General features: G+C 50.8%; 1 protein-coding gene and 1 long non-coding RNA gene across 9 annotated transcripts in view; one reads left to right on the top strand and one right to left on the bottom strand.

Moving 5' to 3' along the window:
- The window catches only part of HERC1 (HECT and RLD domain containing E3 ubiquitin protein ligase family member 1), a 215408-nt gene extending 214639 nt beyond the window's left edge, over window positions 1–769 (bottom strand). For 7 of the 8 annotated variants that reach the window (XM_075897632.1, XM_075897638.1, XM_075897635.1 and 4 more), the window contains exon 1: window positions 621–769. The gene's annotated coding sequence lies outside the window, so the exon portion shown is untranslated. The remainder of the gene's footprint in view (window positions 1–620) is intronic. The other variant, XM_075897633.1, reaches the window with a different exon arrangement.
- On the top strand, window positions 141–18226 carry LOC142818360 (uncharacterized). Its single transcript, XR_012895848.1, has 4 exons — window positions 141–321; window positions 6045–6116; window positions 10607–10818; window positions 16052–18226. It is a non-coding gene; the product is annotated as an uncharacterized LOC142818360 (long non-coding RNA).
- The last annotated feature ends 513 nt before the right edge of the window (window positions 18227–18739 follow it).

Below are 18739 nucleotides of genomic sequence, written 5' to 3'. Positions count from 1 at the left end.
AATGGAGCTAATAGGGCGCCATTCAACTAAAACCAAGGAAAAATCATTTGGAAGCGGAAGTGAGTGGATACTTTCTCTTTCCTGCAGCTGAGCGCAAGGCAGGCCACAGAGTGCTGTGCAACTCGGGTGGGTGCACAACACTCAGGGCCGCGGATCCAAGCCCACGTCATTCATTCCTGCCTGAATTTCGTGACAGCAGGCAGCGCACCCAGAGCGCAGACTTGCATGCATGGAAGCGACAGCGGTGAACATGCGACAGCAGCGCGCGGGGGGCGGGGCGGGGCGGCAGCGCGGAGCAGGGTCTCCGCCCCACGCACAAAGGTACCGTCCGTTAGTCCCTGCGGGCGGGGCGGCCTGGAGACCCCCGTGCTGAGGGGGCTCCCTGCCCTGCCCCGGAACGGCGAGGGGCACCGGGCGGAGCCTCATTTACCGCCTCTCACTGCCCCACGTCACAGCTCGGGCCCCCACCAGCTCCACCGCGTGGGGGGCCGTTGGGGTTGGAAGCGGCCCCGACCGCCCCGCCGGACTCGCCTGGCTCGGGCCTCCCTGCCCGCCGGGGGCGCGCGGAGGCCGGGGCGCGCGGCGCTCGCACACGCGGGGGGAGGGGGCGGATCAATTACCAGGGTCCAGGCGGAGCGGCGGCTGGTCGGGGTCCGGGAGCGTCAGGTCCCGGCCCGCAGCCGCGTCCTTTCCTCGGCGGCTTGTCAAAGAGAAAACATGACGCGGGAGGGGGTGGCGAGATCTCGCGGGGTTATTGCTCAAATCTCGCGAGACCCAGTCAGCTCTTGCCCAGCCGGAATCCGGGGGCGGGGCAGCCCCAACCGTTCTGCGTCTGGGCTGAGCCGGCGGGGCGGGGCGGGCGTAACAGGGAGCGAGGCTACGCCCCGGGAGCCCTGGTCGCTGCTGCATCCCGCCAGCGCCAGAGCCTCCCTCACAGCGTGTGCCCCGCCCCCCCCGCTCCACAGCCTCCCCTGCAGCGTGTGCCCCGCCCCGCCCGGCCCTGCCCCACAGCCTCCCCTGCAGCGTGTGCCCCGCCCCCCCCCCGCCTCCCTCACAGCGTGTGCCCCGCCCCCCCCCCGCCTCCCTCACAGCGTGTGCCCCGCCCCCCCCCGCTCCACCGCCTCCCCTGCAGCGTGTGCCCCGCCCCGCCCGGCTCTGCCCCACAGCCTCCCCTGCAGCGTGTGCCCCGCCCCGCCGGGCCCTGCCCCACAGCCTCCCCTGCAGCGTGTACCCCGCCCCGCCGGGCCCTGCCCCACAGCCTCCCCTGCAGCGTGTGCCCTGCCCCGCCGGGCTCTGCCCCACAGCCTCCCCTGCAGCGTGTGCCCCGCCCCGCCGGGCTCTGCCCCACAGCCTCCCCTGCAGCGTGTGCCCCGCCCTGCCGGGCTCTGCCCCACAGCCTCCCCTGCAGCGTGTGCCCTGCCCCGCCGGGCTCTGCCCCACAGCCTCCCCTGCAGCGTGTGCCCCGCCCCGCCGGGCCCTGCCCCACAGCCTCCCCTGCAGCGTGTGCCCCGCCCCGCCGGGCTCTGCCCCACAGCCTCCCCTGCAGCGTGTGCCCCGCCCCGCCGGGCTCTGCCCCACAGCCTCCCCTGCAGCGTGTGCCCCGCCCCGCCGGGCTCTGCCCCACAGCCTCCCCCGCAGCGTGTGCCCCGCCCTGCCGGGCTCTGCCCCACAGCCTCCCCTGCAGCGTGTGCCCCGCCCCGCCCCACAGCCTCCCCTGCAGCGTGTGCCCCGCCCCGCCCCACAGCCTCCCCTGCAGCGTGTGCCCCGCCCCGCCCCACAGCCTCCCCTACAGCGTGTGCCCCGCCCCGCCCCACAGCCTCCCCTGCAGCGTGTGCCCCGCCCCGCCGGGCTCTGCCCCACAGCCTCCCCTGCAGCGTGTGCCCCGCCCCGCCGGGCCCTGCCCCACAGCCTCCCCTGCAGCGTGTGCCCCGCCCCGCCGGGCCCTGCCCCACAGCCTCCCCTGCAGCGTGTGCCCCGCCCCGCCGGGCCCTGCCCCACAGCCTCCCCTACAGCGTGTGCCCCGCCCCGCCGGGCCCTGCCCCACAGCCTCCCCTGCAGCGTGTGCCCCGCCCCGCCGGGCCCTGCCCCACAGCCTCCCCTGCAGCGTGTGCCCCGCCCCGCCCCGCCGGGCTCTGCCCCACAGCCTCCCCTACAGCGTGTGCCCCGCCCCGCCCCACAGCCTCCCCTGCAGCGTGTGCCCCGCCCCGCCCCACAGCCTCCCCTACAGCGTGTGCCCCGCCCCGCCGGGCCCTGCCCCCCGCCACCCGCCCCACAGCCTCCCTCACAGCGTGTGCACTTGGGCCCCGCCGGGCCATGCCCTTTGCCACCTCCTCAGCCTCCTGTATAGTGTGTGCACCAGTTCTGCGCTGGGCCATGTCCTCTGCCAGCTTTCCCCCTGGCACCCTCCGTATGTGGGTGGCCTATGCTGGAGATGGCATCTGTTGCATTTCTCAACTGTGCCATTGCTATGGGTTATATATTTATGTAACAGATGCTTAGACCCACCTACAATCAATCCTCAAGATCGCAAGAATTGGAGCTGGGAGTGGGTCTAGCTCAGAGCTTCTCTAACTTTTTCACCCACAGCCCACCCTACTCACCACAGACCTTTCTGCAGACTGCCAGCCACACACCCATGCTGATAAAATGGGTGCAGGAGGAGCTGGGGCGTGCAGTGTCTGGCTGGGAGTCAGGAAGCAAGAGCAGACTGGGGTGAGAAGGGGTCTGAGTAGGAGGCAAGATGCAGTAGCAGGCTGAGGGTGAGGAATTGGCCAGGAGGCAGGGTGTAGGAGTGGGCTGAAGGTGAGGAGTCTGGGCTAGAGGGAGGGAGGGGGTGCAGGGACTTGGTGTGTGCATGAGGGGGGATAAGATGCACTTACCTGACACTGTGCCCCTAGGCACCACCCTGCCACTCCTCACATTGGCTGTGATTTTGGCCAATGAGAGCAATAGGGAAAGCCTCCAAGTAAGTGGTTTCCTGCACTGCCGTCCCACTTTAGAAAAGTTGGACATACACAAATCCATGGGGCCATATCTAATGCATCCAAAGGTGCGGAGAGAGTTGGCTGATGTCGTTGCAGAGCTTTTGGCCATTATCTTTGAAAACTAGTGGAGATCAGGGAAGGTCCCAGAAAATTGGAAAAAGTCAAATTTAGTACCCATCTTTAATAATGGGAAGAAGGACAATCTAAGGCAGTGGTCTCCAACCTTTTTACACCCAAGATCACTTTTTAAATGACAGACCAAGCCAAGATCTACCGCCCCGCCCCTTCCTTGAAGCTCCGCCCTCTCTATTCTCCTCCTCTCCATCACTTGCTATCCCCAATCCTTATACTGCTACTTTTTTAAAAAAGGTTTCTCCAACATTTGGAAGAGGTTTTTCAACATTTGGAAGTGGTGCTCAGCCAGGGTGCACCACGCTCCATGTGGGCTGGTGCAGAGAAGAAGCTGCCTGGCCGGCTAGCTGTAGCCTTCAGACCGGAGGAGGCTGTACTGCGCTCCAGCTGATTGGGCGGCTTCCCCTCTGCACCTGCCCACGGGGAGCTTGGTGCACCCTGGCTGAGCGCCATGGCCAGCTGGCCGGGAAGCCGCTTCTCTTCGCTCCCGCCTGGCTGCTCTGCGCCCAGCCCGGGAAGCCTGCTCCAGCACAGCTGGAACTAGACGCAGCCTCCCTGGGCTGAGCGCAGGGCAGACGGGCTGGAGGGAAGAGAAGTGGCTGCCCAGCCAGCTGGCAATGGCACTCAGCCAGGGTGCACCAAGCTCCACGTGAGCAGGCGCAGAGGAGAAGCCGCCGATCAGCTGGAGTGCGGGGCAGCTTCTTTCAGCTGAAAGCCACAATCAGCTGGCTAGGGTGTTTCAGCCCTCCCGATCTCCCAGCTCCCCCCATTCCTTGCAACTATTCACCTGTGTTGTTGCTTGGTGAGTAGCTGCTCCTCAAATGAGGAAATCTAATATAAATGTACTGCGCAGGCGCGCAGTTCAGAGATGGCTCAAAAGCTACTCTTAGAGCCCCTGAGATCTACCAGTAGATCACGATCTACTGGTTGGTGACTGCGGATCTAAGGAACTACAGACTGGTCAGCCTCACCTCTGTCCCCAGAAAAATCATGGAGGGGATCCTCAAGGAATCCATTCTCAGCTTCAGCACTTCGAAGATGAGAAAGTGATCAGAATAGTCAACATGGATTCACAAAGGGCAAACCAACTTGATTAGCTTCTATGACATGGTAACTGGCTCTGTGCACATGGGGAAGTCAGTGGATGAGATATACCTTGACTTTAGCAAAGCTTTTGATACTGTCTCCCCTAGTATTCTTGCCAGCAAGTTAAGGAAGTATGGATTAGATAAACGGACTATAAGGATAAGAAACTGGCTTAGCGGGTAGCAGTCAATGGCTCGGTGTCTGGTTGGTGGTCAGTATCAAGTGAAGTGCCCCAAGGGTCAGTTCTGGGGCCGGTTTTGTTCAACAACTTTATTAATGTCCTGAATGAGGGCATGGTTTGCAACCTCAGCAAGTTTGCAGGAAACATTAACCTAGGGGAAAGAGGTAGATACGTTGGAAGATATGGATAAGGGTTCAGAGTGACCTAGACAAACTGGAGGATTGGGCCAAAAAAACCTGGGTAAGTTTCAACAAGGAAAATGCAGAGTCCTGCACTTGGGATGGAAGAACACCAAACACTGCTGTCTATGCAGCAGTTGAGCAAAAAAGGACCTAGGCATTATAGTGGATGAGAAGCTGGATATGAGTCAACAGTGTGCCCTTGTAGCCAAGAAGGCTAATGGCATATTAGTGTGCATAAGAGGACCATTGCCAGCAGATCCAGAGAAGTGATTCTTCTCCTTTATTTGGCACTGGTGAGGCCACATCTGGAGTACTGCATCCAATTCTGGGCCCCTCATTACAGAAAGGATGTGGGCACATTGAAGTCCAGCAGAGGGTAACAAAAAAAGATTAGGAGGCTGGAGCACAGGACCTATGAGAAGAGGCTGATTTGGGCATATTTAGTCGACAGAAGAGAAGAGGCAGGGCTGCTATCAAATCTTCCTTCAACTTCCTAAAGGGAGGTTCCAAAAAGGATGTAAAAAGGCTGTTCTCAGTTGTGACTGATGGCAGAACAAGGAGCAACGGTCTCAAGTTACAGAGGGAGAAGTCTAGGTTGGATATTAGGAAAAACTATTTCACTAAGAGGGTGGTGAAGTACTGGAATGGGTTACATAGGGAGGTGGTGGAATCTCTATCCCTAGAGGGTATTAAGTCCCAGCTTGACAAAGCCCTGGCTGGGATGATTTAGTTGGGATTGGTCCTTCTTTGGGCAGGAGGCTGTCCTCAATGACATCCTGAGTTCTCTTCCAGCCGTAGTATTCTATGATCACTAATATTAAGGTGTATGTTTTTAGTCATGCAGACGGGCATTCTTATACAGCTTTGTCGACCACTTTTTCTGAATTTTGAGGTAATTTGGCTCCTTGGTTTGAACAGGTTGCCAACCCCTACCCTACGGAAAAGGTGAGCAAGCTCTCTCTAGGAGGGTGAGCCCTGAAGGCACCACTCTCCAGAACAAGAAACAGACTTAGAGGGACACTAACAGAGGGCACTGAGATGGGCCCCTCTTAAGTGTGTATCCTGGGAGGGGTTTGAATGATTCATCTCAGGCTGAAACAAAAGACAGGACTATGTAGCACTTTAAAGACTAACAAGATGGTTTATTAGGTGATGAGCTTTCGTGGGCCAGACCCACTTCCTCAGATCAAATAGTGGAAGAAAATAGTCACAACCATATATACCAAAGGATACAATTAAAAAAAAAGAAGACAATTAAAAAAAACTTTTCATATGTGTTCTTTTTTTTAATTGTATCCTTTGGTATCTATAGTTGTGACTATTTTCTTCCACTATTTGATCTGAGGAAGTGGGTCTGGCCCACGAAAGCTCATCATCTAATAAACCATCTTGTTAGTCTTTAAAGTGTTACATAGTCCTGCATTTTGTTTCAGCTACCCCAGACTAACACGGCTACATTTCTATCACTATTCATCTCAGGCTGTGTGACTCGGCTGGAGGGCTCAGAGCAAGACAGTGCAGGCACACGCATTCTGAGAGTGCTCATGGGAGGTAAGTGCCACCCCATCACAGACATGTATACTAAATATTCATTGTGCTCCTTCATGCTTTGGACTCCATGCCAGAGCTGAGGATGCACATTAAAAAGAGTCGTAGTGTGGAAGCATTTTCCCCTGTATAAAGAGGACTTATATCAATATAGCTTACTCTGATTTGGAAACCAAATAAGAGACTAGCATGAATAACCTTTGTGTTGGTGTAACTGCATCTACACCAGAGGTTTTTTCCCATTTTAGCCAATTAAGCAGGGGTTGGGGAACCTTTTTTGAGTTGGGGGCTGCTGACCCACAGAAAAATCAGTTGAGGGCCGCACACAAGTGATTGAGTGCTCCAGCCCCACAGGGAGAACAGTGGGGGCGGGGGCGGGAATGGTACTGGAGTACCATCACATGCTCCCCAATACTGGGGGAGGAGCCCTGAGCCTTGGAGGCCGTATCCAGGCAAACCAGGGGCCACATTTGGCCCCCAGTCCTGAGGTTCCCCAGTCCTATGTAATGGCAACAAAATATTTACATGTAAACGAACAATAAGATGAGTCCTGAAGGTCTCTCAGGGTATGTCTACATTAGCCCTCTAGTTCGAACTAGGGAGGCTAATGTAGGCATTCATAGTTGCAAATGAAGCCCGGGATTTAAATATCCCAGGCTTCATTTGTATGTTCCCATCTGGTCGCCATTTTTAAATGCCGCTAGTCCGTACTGACTGCCCGCGGCTACATGCGGCAGTCAAACGTTAATTCGAATGAAGTCCTTAGTTTGAATTAACTGTTACTGCTCGTGGAATGAGGATTAACGTTTGACTGCCGCGTGTAGCCGCGGGCAGTTAGTTCGGAGTAGTGGCATTTAAAAATGGCGACCAGACGGGAACATGCAAATAAAGCCCGGGATATTTAATTCCTGGGCTTCATTTACAAGTTCGAATGCCTACATTAGCCTCCCTAGTTCGAACTAGGGGGCTAGCGTAGACATATCCTCAGATATAAAAGGAAAGAGTCTAATTTTTGTACAGTCATGTTTTAATAGTCCTTCCCTGTTTAGGCAGAATAAAAGCAATAAGCCTGAATAACCAGCCAGTTAAGCAAAGTTCAGGAATTAAGAGGAGGGGATTGTATGCTGCTTTTTAAAATATTCTTAAGGCACTTAAAAACAGTAATTCCTTCCCCACATCCCCATGCTATGATGTAATAATATAGTTCCCATGTGGGACCTAACGATACGACCAAGAATGACCTTGAGCAGGTTACTGTGGATTATGTAGTGCTGGGAAGAAGGATCAAAGAATTCAGAGTGCAAGTGGTGTTCTCATCCATCCTCCCTGTTGAAGGGAAAGGATTGGGCAGGGATTGTCGAATTGAGGAAGTAAATGCGTGGTTGCGCAGGTGGTGTTGCAGAGAGGGCTTTGGTTTCTTCAACCATGGGACTCTGTTCCAGGCACAAGGATTATTAGGAAGAGATGGGATCCACCTAACCAAGAGAGGAAGGAGCATCTTTGCAAGCAGGCTTGCAAACCTAGTGAGGAGGGCTTCAAACTAGGTTCATTGGGGGATGGTGACCAAAACTCTGAGGGGAGTGGGAAAGTCGAATACCGGGAAGAAATGCAAAGAGGAATGAGCAAGAAAGGAGGACCCCTGCTTCAAATGGAGAAGATAGGGCATTCAACTGGTTATCTGAGGTATACTGGAGCGGTCAACAAAGGCTTCCCTTGTTGACCTTGGCACGTCTAGACTGCCCTGCTGTGCTGGATCAGCTGATCGTTGGCACAGCATGGCAGCCATTTTTATTTTATTTTAATTATTTAAATCCCCGCTTCTTTGCCTATGCCAAATAAACTATTTTACATGGCTCTGTCGATGGAGCTATGTAGTCTAGACATAGCCCTAGTGACAGATGATGTGGGGAAAGCTGAAGTAGTCCATGCTTTCTTTGCCTCTGTATTCACGGACAAGTGATGCACGATGGGATGATAATGGACAGCCCTTGGTAGGTAAAGAACAGGTTAGGAACTATTTAGAAAAGCTAAATGTACACAAATCCATAGGTTAGGACTTAATACATCCGAGGGTACTGAGGGAGTTGGCAAATGTCATTGAGAAGCCTTTGGCCATTATCTTTGAAAAGTTGTGGAGATCGGGAGAGATCCCGGATGATTGGAAAAAGGCAAATCTAGTGCCCATCTTCAAAAAAGGGAAGAAGGATGATCCAGGGAACTATAGGCTTACCTCGGTTCCTGGAAAAATCATGGAAGAGATCCTTAAGGAATCCATATTGAGGCACTTGGAAGAGAGGAAAGTGATCAAGAATAGTCAGCATGGATTCACAAAGGGCAAGTCATGCCTGACCAATCTGATTAGCTTCTATGATGATGTCACTGGCTCTGTGGACATGGGAAAGTCAGGGAATGTGATATACCTTGACTTTAGCAAGGCTTTTGATACAGTTTCCCACAATATTCTTGCCAATATGTTAAGGGAATGTGGATTGGATAAATAGACGGTAAGATGGATAGAAAGCTGGCTAGAAGGCCGGCCCCTGCAGGTAGTGATCAACAGCTCAATGTCAGGATGGCGGTCGGTTTCTAGCGGAGTGCCCCAAGGTTCGGTTCTAGGACCAGTTTTGTTCAATATCTTTATTAATGACCTGGATGAGGGGATGGATTGCACCCTCAGCAAGTTTGCAGATGACACTAAGCTAGGAGATGAGGTAGATACACTTGAGGGCAGAGATAGGGTCCAGAGTGACTTAGACAAACTGAAAGATTGGACCACAAGAAATCTGATGAGAATCCTGCACTTGGGATGGAAGAATCCCAAGCATTGTTACAGGCTGGGGACCAACCAGCTAAGTAGTAGTTCTGCAGAAAAGGATGTGGGGGTTACAGTGGATGAGAAGCTGGATATGAGTCAACAGTGTGCCCTTGTAGCCAAGAAGGCTAATGGCATATTAGGTTGCATTAAGAAGAGCATTGCCAGCAGATCCAGAGATGTGATTATTCCCCTTTATTTGGCTCTTGTGAGGCCACATCTGGAGTATTGTGTCCAGTTCTGGGCCCCCCACTACAAAAAGGATGTGGACACATTGAAGAGGGTCCTGCAGAGGGCAACCAAAATGATTAGGGGACTGGAGCATATGACCTATGAGGAGAGGCTGAGGGAGTTGGGTCTGTTTAGTCTGCAGAAGCGAAGAGTGAGGGGGGATTTGATAGCAGCCTTCAACTTCCTGAAGGGTGGTTCCAAAGACGATCGAGAGAGGCTGTTCTCAGTAGTGACAGATGGCAGAACAAGGAGCAATGGTCTCAAGTTGCGGTAGGAGAGGTCCAGGTTGGATATTAGGAAAAACTATTTTACTAGGAGAGTGGTGAAGCACTGGAATGGGTTACCTAGGGAAGTAGTGGACTCTCCATGCCTAGAGGTGTTTAAGTCTAAGCTTGACAAAGCCCTGGCTGGGTTGATTTAGTTGGGATTGGTCCTGCCTAGAGCAGGGGGCTGGACTTGATGACCTTCTCAGGTCTCTTCCAGCTCTATGATTCTACGAATAAATACAAATGAGAGTTTCAAATTCAGCCCTTCATCTGAGTCTCCCAGGACCCTACCAAATTCAGTCTTTTGGTCAATTTCCTGGCCAGATTAACGACTTTTTTAAAATAATTTCATGATTTCAGATACAACACTGTGAAATTTCAGATGTAAGTAATTACAAGGATACTGACTATGGGGTAGGGATGTTAAGAAGTGGGTATTTCACTAATCATGTAGTTGATTAAAAATGTTATCAACAACACGATTAGTTGATAAGGGAAGGTGCTCATTACCAGCTGGCACTGAGTTCGGTAGTTACCCACTACAGCTCTGCAGTTTAAATGTAGTAAGGGTTGGGTGGGCAGGTAGCTTGGCTCTTACTCCATTTAAAATGCAGAGCTGCAGTGGGGGTATGTCCCAAACCTGGGCTCAGCCGGGCTTGCTCATTCCTGGCTCATGCCTGGTCCACCATCTCCTGTCCACAGAGAGCCAGAGCAGCCTCTGTTTGCAGCCAGTCCAAGCTGCCATAGACTGGGGCTGCTCCACCTCACTCTCCTTACTCCTGAAGAGGACTTATGGGCAAGAGAATTCCTCTGAGAGGGGCCAATGGGAGGGAAGAATAGGAGAGAAGCATAGTAAATTCATGACTCCACACACCCCTACAGATATGCAAACGTACAGCTGCAGCAATAGAAAGACAGGACATGTTAAGATAGTACATTCACAGTATAAAGATTAGCACAGGTATTTCAAGAGTGAAGGAGGAAAACGTATAACAAGAGAAACAGCTTAAGAAAGAAGTCAGTTAGGTCATAGGTTCAGGACTCACTATAACATCACTATTTCCGATGAGGGGCAAACAAACCGGGCGGGTTGGAGTGGGAGGAGGAAATGATCTCCATTTGATCATCTCACCTGCTCTTCCCCAACATTCAGCTGCTTACTACACAGTGTGGTTTTTCTACAGTAGGCTATGCTGCACATTTCCCTAAGAGTGCCACCCAGCCACATACACGAAGAGTCACACAGCTGATGACAAAAGCTGCTGGCAAAGATCCATATGCAGAAGGTGCTGTCCAGTTGCTGAGAGCAGGAGGAGAGTTGTTCATGCAGTAACAGATTTCTCCGGCTACCAAGGAGCACAGCAAGAGAGGAGCTGTCCAGCTGAAAAATGTGGAGGTGGGCAGGCAAGCACAATTACTATGCAACTTGGAACATGCACAGGCTTACAAAATATTCATGCTCTGGTACTCCAAAAAAAATGGTGGGTGCTCAGTCCCCCTACCAGATCTTCCCCATTTTCCAGCATCTCTTGCCCATTAGAACATAAAAGATGAAGGCTACATCTATATTGCTCTCTCTTGCTTTTATGTTCTAATGGGCAAGAGATGCTGGAAAGAACATATGCAAATGAGATGTGGCAATGAATACATTTCTTATATTACTAGCCAATCGCCCATCTAAGATGGGATTTACGGGTCTCTCCTCCACATCCTATTCCCTTTCTATCTCACACTTCTTTCCTGAGTCTCCGGTCTTTTGTTCCGTCTCTCCCTCTCTCTTTCTCCTCCTCCTCCTCGTCCTCCTGCCTCTCCCTCTCTCGCTCAGCTCTCCTCCGCCTCCTGCCTCTCTCTCTGTCTCTCTTTCTCTTCTCCCCCTCCTGCCTCTCACTCTCTCTTTCTCTTCTCCTCCTCCTCGTGCACAGAGAGTGTGGAGCCCAAATGGCCACTTACGCCACTTGCTCCTGCGTGGTGGCCCAGCTGAGCAGTGCAGAAGTCAGCCAAGCTGAGCGGCGCAGAAGTCAGCCGAGCGCCACGACGGGAGGCGAAGGGGGGCGGGGTGGTGATGTTCACAGCCAGAGGGTGGGGCCTGGAGCTGCTGTCACGCTGCACGTCACCGCCCTGCCCCCTTTCGCCTCCCGTCGTGGCGCTCGGCTGACTTCTGCGCCGCTTAGCTGGGCCACTGTGTGGGAACAAGCGGCCATTTGGGCTACTCCACGGTGGCCCAGCTGAGCGGCGCAGAAGTCAGCTGAGCGCCACAGCGGGAGGCGAAGGGGGGGCGCAAAGGGGGGTGGGGCAGTGACATACATGGCCAGGCCCCGCCCGCTGGCCGTGTACTTCACCGCCTCACCCTCCTTCCCCTCCCGCTGTCACGGGGGTGCTGCATGGGGACCATGGCACCCAAATGGCTGCTTGCGCCACTTGCTCCCCTGCGGTGGCCCGGCTGAGCGGTGCAGAAGTCAGCCGAGCGCCATGGCAAGAGGCAACAGTGCCGCCCAGAGAGAACAGCCAGCATTTCAGTGTTACAGAGTCACAGACATTGGGCTACTATATATATGATATGTTGGGAAGGAGTAAATAATGTCTTTATTTACTTTCTCTACACCATTCATGATTTTATAGACCTGTCTCATAACCCACTTTAGTCATCTCTTTTCCAAGCTGAAAAGTCCAAGTCTAATTAATCTTTCCTCAAATGGCAACTGTTCTATACCCTTAATTATATTTGTTACCCTTTTTGAACTTTTTTCCAATGTCAAAATACCTTTGAGGTGAGTTGACCCCATCTGCATGCAGTATTCAAAATGTAGGCATACCATGGATTTTTACAGAGGCAATAATATATTCTTTGTCTTATTCTCTATCCCTTTCTTAATGATTCCTAACATTGTTTGCGTTTTTTGGCTGCTGCTACACATTGTAAATTGTTCTCTGAAAACAGCCACTCAATGACTCCCAACATCTTTCTCGAGTGGTAACAGCTAATTTAATGCCGATCATTTGATACGTATAGTTGGGTTATGTTTTCCCCAATATGCATTTAAAATTTATTGCCATTTTGTTGCCCAGTCACCTAGTTTTTGGGAGATCATTTTGAAGCTCTTCACAGTCTGCTTTGGACTTAACGTTGAACATTATTATTTCATCAGCAAATATTGCCACCTCACAGTTTACCCCTTTTTCCACATCATTTATGAATATGTTGAATAGGATTGGTCCCAATAGGACCCTTGTGAGACACCTCTAGTTACCTCTCCTCGTTCTGAAAACTGACCGTTTATTCCTACACTTTGTTTCCTATCTTTTAGCCATTTACATGTCCATGAGAGGATATTTCCTCTTATCCCATGACAGATTACTTTAGAATCTTTGGTGAGGAAACTTGTCAAAGTTTTTCTGGAAATCTAAGTTCATTACACCCCTGTGCACACACTTGTTGACCCTCTCAAAGATTATAGTAGATTGGTAATGCTTGATTTTCCTTTACAAAAAAAAATGTAGACTTTTCCTCCATTGAATTATGTTTATCTATGTGTCTGACAATTTTGTTCTTTACTATAGTTTCAACCATTTGGTATCGATGTTAGACTTATTGGCCTGTAATTGTCAAGATCACCCTTTAAAAATTGACACCACATTTAGCTATCCTCCAGTTATTTAGTAGAAAAGCTAATTTAATGGATAGGTTACAAACCATACTCAGTAGTTTTGCAATTTTACATTTGAGTTTTTTCGGAACTCTTAGGTGAATAAAATCTGATCCTAATGAATTATCATTTAGTTAATCAGTTTGTTCCCAAACCTCCTCTAATGACACCTCACATATGTCACCTAAGAAAGAATGGATCAGGTTTGGGAATCTCCCTCACGTCTTTAGCTATGAAGAACAATGCAAATAAATCGCTTAGTTTCTCCACAATAAGCATATCGTCTTTGTATGCTAATTTAGCTTTGTGATCATCCAGTGGCTCCACTGGTTGTTTAGCAGGCTTCTTGCTTTTTTTGTTATTACTTTGAGAGTTTTTTTGGCATTCCTAGCTATATTTTTACATTTCATTTGCCAGAGGTTTGCTCCTTTCTAATTTCCTCACTAGGATTTAACTTCCACTTTTTAAATGATACCTTTTTATCTCCCACTGCTTCTTTTACTTGGTTAAACTACAGTGGCACTTTTTTGGGTCTCTTAGACTATGTCTATACCACATGCTTATTTTGAAATACAATAACTCACTTCCTTCACATGTCTATTGATTCTTCTATTTTCTCTTATCCCTGAATAAATATTGTAATTGAATTAAACAAACGTAAGAAAAATCCTGACTCTTAACAATAGTTGGTTTTTGCATGCCAAGAATACGATAATCCAGACCACTGAATGGGCACATTTAAAAAAATAAATCACTGTCTCCAAACAGATGCATAAATGGTGTTCCCTGTAAGCTGTGCACTTGTGGAGAGATTCACATGCCACTCAGCTGATTAGCAGAGTTTGCACAGATGGAACCATGTGTTCAGATGCTCCTCCCCCATCTCCATTGCTCTGTCCTGAAGCTGCTCACAGGAGACTCCTGCTAGCTATGCAGGGGATGGGAGAAATGGGGGAGTGTTAATGTCAGGGTGTCCCCCCCCCACTTCTCTCTGCCCCCTTTCTGCAAAAAGGGGAGAGGGAACACAGCCTGGCTCAGGAGGGCTCCAAACTTCTGCATGGGCATTCTTAAAGAGACAGTGAACTCTGAGCTTTCTTCAGCAGCCAGTTCACAAAATGTATGACTCACACACATACACCCTCTGTGCCCCTGCCCATGTACCTCATCTCCACGAAGGAGGAGAGATAACAGAGCAGAAGAGCTTTCAGTCAACGTGTGAAAGAGACAGCACATGGCATCTCAGAAACTTACCCAGTAGCAGCCAGCACACACACATTTTATCCCACACCCACTCACACCCACACCAAATCTCATTCTCACACGACATAGCTCTAGGTTACACACACTCTTACCTCCCAACACATTTGTATTATTGTTGTTGTTACTTTTTGGTACTTTCTGCAATGCAAATATATTTTAACACACACACACACACTTGGAAAGAATAAAATTAATGTATTTATCTTAGAAATAACATTTAATTCTTTGAGTGTGAGTTCTAAAAATTCTGAACCTGTCCTGGCCAGAGTAATTATCCATACAGTAAGTTTTAAATTATATTATATCTAGGGTTTTTTTGTTTCTACTCTTGGTGCACATTTGCCTCGGTGCACATAAGCAAACATATTCCACCCGTGGATGGAAAAAATCAGAGGGAACATTGGTCTCAAGGTCACTAAGCACATGAGAATGCATTTTGTACTATTTAACATCCTATGCAACTCCAATGAGAGTGAGGAGGTTACACAAGAGGAATTTAGCCCATTAGCTTGGAACATGATCCAGCATTGCATAACTGCTCCAGGCCCCTTGCATAACTGCCTTGACGCATTATGCAATGTTGGATCCTGTTCCAAGATCTCTGTCCTTTCCTGGTAAGAGAAGGATGTCGAAGTAACCTCAAAAGCCAGGCATAACCTTGGAAAGTACTTGAGAAGTAAACAGACTGCTTTCTTGTCTTTCTTTGGAAAATACAGATGAAGAACATTGCCAGAGGTTGGACTACATTTGAATGTGACAATTTCTCTTAAGTAGTCAGCATTGTATTTCTAAAATAGGACTGGGAAAACGCACTATACAGAACACACTACAAAAGAGGTCTGTCTTGCCCTAGTTTAGACAGGTCTATCTATGGGGTTGCAAATCTTAGACATGTCAGATGACAAAAAAAGAGAAGAGGCAAGAAGCTGCATAAAAAGCATGCAGAATAATTTGATGACCAGTGACGTTCAGTTAACCAAATCAAGCATTTTTTGCATTTTCCTTCCAGAGACAGTAGCTGGTTTCATTTTATCAGACCATCTTGTGGGCCAGAGGCTTTATTAACACTTTACAAATATTTTTAGTGATACCAGCTTGTACTGATTAGTCTGAAAAAGTATTTTCAGTAGCCTGGTACAAACAAAGCTCTACATCCAATGAACTTAAGCCATTTTTAAGTTCTCCATTTCTGTAAAGGTATGCACATCAATTATATTGCATGCTGCCTACATAACCAGTCAGGTGGACTTGTGGAAAGCAGTGCATGCAGCTGCTGAAGAAAAACTAAAAGTAAAAGTTGTCAAAGTCAGACAGTACTCACAGATTTGTCAGACTGCTATGTTTATTAGCAAAGCTGCTCTGCTAAATTAACCCAGAAAATGTGAGTACCATACAAGGTTCAAACCTCTTGATTTATACAGTCAAAAGAAAGCCAAGTTAACAGGATTAAAAAGAGGGGCAAAACTTCACATGATTAGTGTGAGACTAGTCAAGTATCTTCATTTCAACATCAAGCACACAGAAATCTCCTGTCCATATCTCCTTGGTTATCTCAATTGCTTTCTCCCTAACACCTAATGTTCCTTTTCCTATTAACTCTGGCTAGCACTCTGATCTGCATACCTACAAACAACATTAACATACTTTTCTTCTTCCTCTTAAAGGACAAACAGTGTTCCTTCAACTTGTTCAATTATTACAGCACAATTCATCTTTCTCTTACAGTATAATTCTTTCTACTTTCACAAAGTTAAGGGAAGAGTTCTGAAGAAAATGCTTGAAAAGAGGAAGAAGAGTCTAGACAACAGGCTTCCTTCGGAAGAGATCTTCTGGAAAAACTTCCTCTAAAAGAGCACATCCACACACAAAAGTGCATCGAAAACTATATGCTTTTTCAAAAGAGCGTCCAGACTGATTAGATGCTCTTGCGCATAAAAGGCCACCCGGAACCACTGCAGCCAGGGCTTTAGGTCACCAGTTGCTTCCGAGTGCTGGTGCCAGAGCCTTGCAGAGACATGCACTTAAAGGGACGCCCCTAGACAGCCGTTTCTCTGCTTCTGCTGCGTTCTTGCTACCTCTTTGAGGGACAACAAAGCTCTCGCAGAGCCTGCTGTGGTTGCCCTGTTGGTTTTTGGATGCCACAGTTTTTTCCTTTCATCTATGGAGCCGGAGCTGCCTCTGGGCATGTGATGGCCCCACACAGCCATGCTGCAGTTTATGCCGCATTTTGTGCCAGCTACCTTTCTGGTCCTGACTGAGCTCGACCCTGAGCTCATTTTGGGCGCCCTCTCCATGGGTGCAGGAGCTACATTCTGGCAACTGCAACCCACTGTGGAGAGGCGTTTTTGGAGGCTGGACACCAGTTCAGACTGGTGGGACCGGCTGGTCATGGAGGCGTGGGACGACCAGCAGTGGCTCCAAAACTTCTGCAATGTGGAAGACCACCTTTTTGGAGCTGTGTGCCTGGCTCCCCCCTGCCCTCCAGAGACACGACACCTGTCTGCGGCCCATCATCCCTCTGGAGAAATGGGTCACAGTCGCCTTCTAGAAGCTCACCACCCCCAACAACTACCAGTCAGTGGGCAACCAGTTTGGTGTGGGGAAGTCCACTGTCAGGGCACTCCTCATGGAGGTAAGGCATGCCTGGGCTGCAGTCCCTGCAGGGGGTGGGGAGAGTGTTGGATAAAGGTGACCCTCAGGAAAGGGGAGTTGGAGGTTGTGGGGGGTGGAGCGGGTGTGGGGGAAGCCCCCCCACACACCCACTCCACCCCCAACAACCCCTCCACAAGCTTCCCCCAACAACTCCCAACCTCCCTTTCCTGAGGGTCCCCCTTATTCAACACTCTCCCCACCCCCTGCCAGGTGGGTTGTGCCTTTCCACCCTCACAGAGCCCTGCTGCTGGGGGGGGGGCATCATAGGGGGTGGCTCCTGGGGAGTTTGAGAGGGGGCACAGGAGGGGGCAGCCACCTCCCAAGGCTTCAGGCACTCCCTCTCTCATTCTCTGTTTTTTGTGTTTGTCTCCTTCTGCAGGTGGTGGGGGCCATCAACTTGATCCTGCTGTGTAGGGTCATCCACCTGTGAGACCTGGATCTAATTGTGGCCAGATTTGCTGCCCTAGGGCTCCCCAAATGGCTCCGGAGCCATAGATGGGACCCACATACCGATCCAAGCACAAGCTCAGGGTAGTAATAAAAGGGCTACTTTTCTATGGTACTGCAGGCCTGGGTCGACAACCGTGGACAGTTCACAGACATTTTTGTCGGGTGATAGGGCAGGGCACATGATGCCTGCGTATTGAAAAACTCCAGCCTCTACGGGAAGCTGAAGGTGGGCACATTCTTCCCCCGCCATGACTTCATGGTTGGAGACATACAGATGCCACTGTGCATCATGGGGAATGCAGCCTACCCTATCATGCCATGGCTAATGAAGCCATATACTAGACACTTGGACCCCAGCAGGGACCAATTTAACGCCCACCTGAACCAGGCCCGGATCCAGGTTGTGTGCGCCTTCGGCTGCCTCAAGGTGCGGTTCAGGTGCCTGCTGATCCGCCTGGACGTGGGGGAGCACAACATCCCTGAGGTGTTTGCAGCATGTTGTGTCCTCCACAACATTGTGGAGAGGAAGGGGGAGGCCTTCCTCCCAAGGTAGGGGGCAGATGTCGGCCATGAGGGGCAAGCCTTCCAGCAGCCAAGGATAGCTGCCATCTGACAGGCTCATCAGGCCGGGGTGTGCATCCAGGAAGCCCCGAGGGAGAGTTTCTCTCAAGCACCCCAATAACTCTCCCCAGGGCCTCCCCACTACGGCTTGTAGCCCTAATCCTTTCCCACCACAACCCCTCCCTCCACCCCTTCCCTAACCTCAGAATAAAGACATCTGTTGGGTTGTGAACAAAACAAAGTCTGTATTTATCTTACAATAACCTGAAGTGGGAGGGGGCAGCTAGTTGTGCCACTTCGGGTGTGGGGACCTCATCAGAGTTGGAGTCATGTGGGTCTAGGGACCACAGGGAGGTGGACAGGACTGGGGCTGGAGTAGGGTCAGGGGGAGTATGGGCATCACTTGGGGAGAGGGCATGGGCATTACTTGGGGGGCAGGTGGAGGGGGAATGGGCATAGCAGGGGGGCAGGAGGGTGGAAGCCAGGAGCAGTGACAGCAGGTGGTTGTGGCATCATGCATGGCACGTTGGCACGCATGTTATCACACTGCTGCATGAGCTGGTCCCAAGCGCAAGTCTGCCATTCGGAGTCCTCACGGACCTTCTGCGCCAGAGTCTGCTGCATGTTGCACAGGACACAGACATGCTGGCGCATGAGGTCTTCCTGGACCCTAGCATGCCCTCAGATCCCCCAGGCTCTGGTAGCTCACTCTGGTGGTGTGGCTCGCCCCTGAGTCCCAGCTGGTCCAGC

The sequence above is a fragment of the Pelodiscus sinensis genome, chromosome 14, assembly GCF_049634645.1.
Source record: "Pelodiscus sinensis isolate JC-2024 chromosome 14, ASM4963464v1, whole genome shotgun sequence".
In the NCBI taxonomy this organism is placed as follows: domain Eukaryota; kingdom Metazoa; phylum Chordata; order Testudines; family Trionychidae; genus Pelodiscus; species Pelodiscus sinensis.
This window is presented reverse-complemented; position numbering and strand designations above follow the sequence as displayed.